At 20.5% G+C, this 297-nt stretch overlaps 1 pseudogene; it reads left to right on the forward strand.

The window, feature by feature from the left end:
- LOC108747086 overlaps positions 1-249 on the forward strand; it is a 504-nt pseudogene extending 255 nt beyond the window's left edge.
- The last annotated feature ends 48 nt before the right edge of the window (positions 250-297 follow it).

The raw sequence follows: 297 nt of genomic DNA on the forward strand, positions 1-297 counted from the left end.
GCTTATTATCATTTATTAGTTCATGCTATTTTTAAATCAATATTATTTATAGCTGCTGGAGCTGTAATTCATATAATAAAGAATACACAAAATATTCGATTATTAGGAAATTTAAATGAAGTAGATCCATTTGTAATAATGAGATTGATAGTTTAAAATATAACATTAAGAGGAGTGCCATTTATATCTGAATTTTATAGGAAAGATTTGATTATAGAAATTATTTATAGAGAACGAGGAATTAATATAGTTATATTAATATTAATTATTATGTCTTTATTATTAACAGATTTTTAT

The sequence above is a fragment of the Trachymyrmex septentrionalis genome, unplaced genomic scaffold, assembly GCF_001594115.1.
Source record: "Trachymyrmex septentrionalis isolate Tsep2-gDNA-1 unplaced genomic scaffold, Tsep1.0 scaffold1909, whole genome shotgun sequence".
NCBI lineage: Eukaryota > Metazoa > Arthropoda > Insecta > Hymenoptera > Formicidae > Trachymyrmex > Trachymyrmex septentrionalis.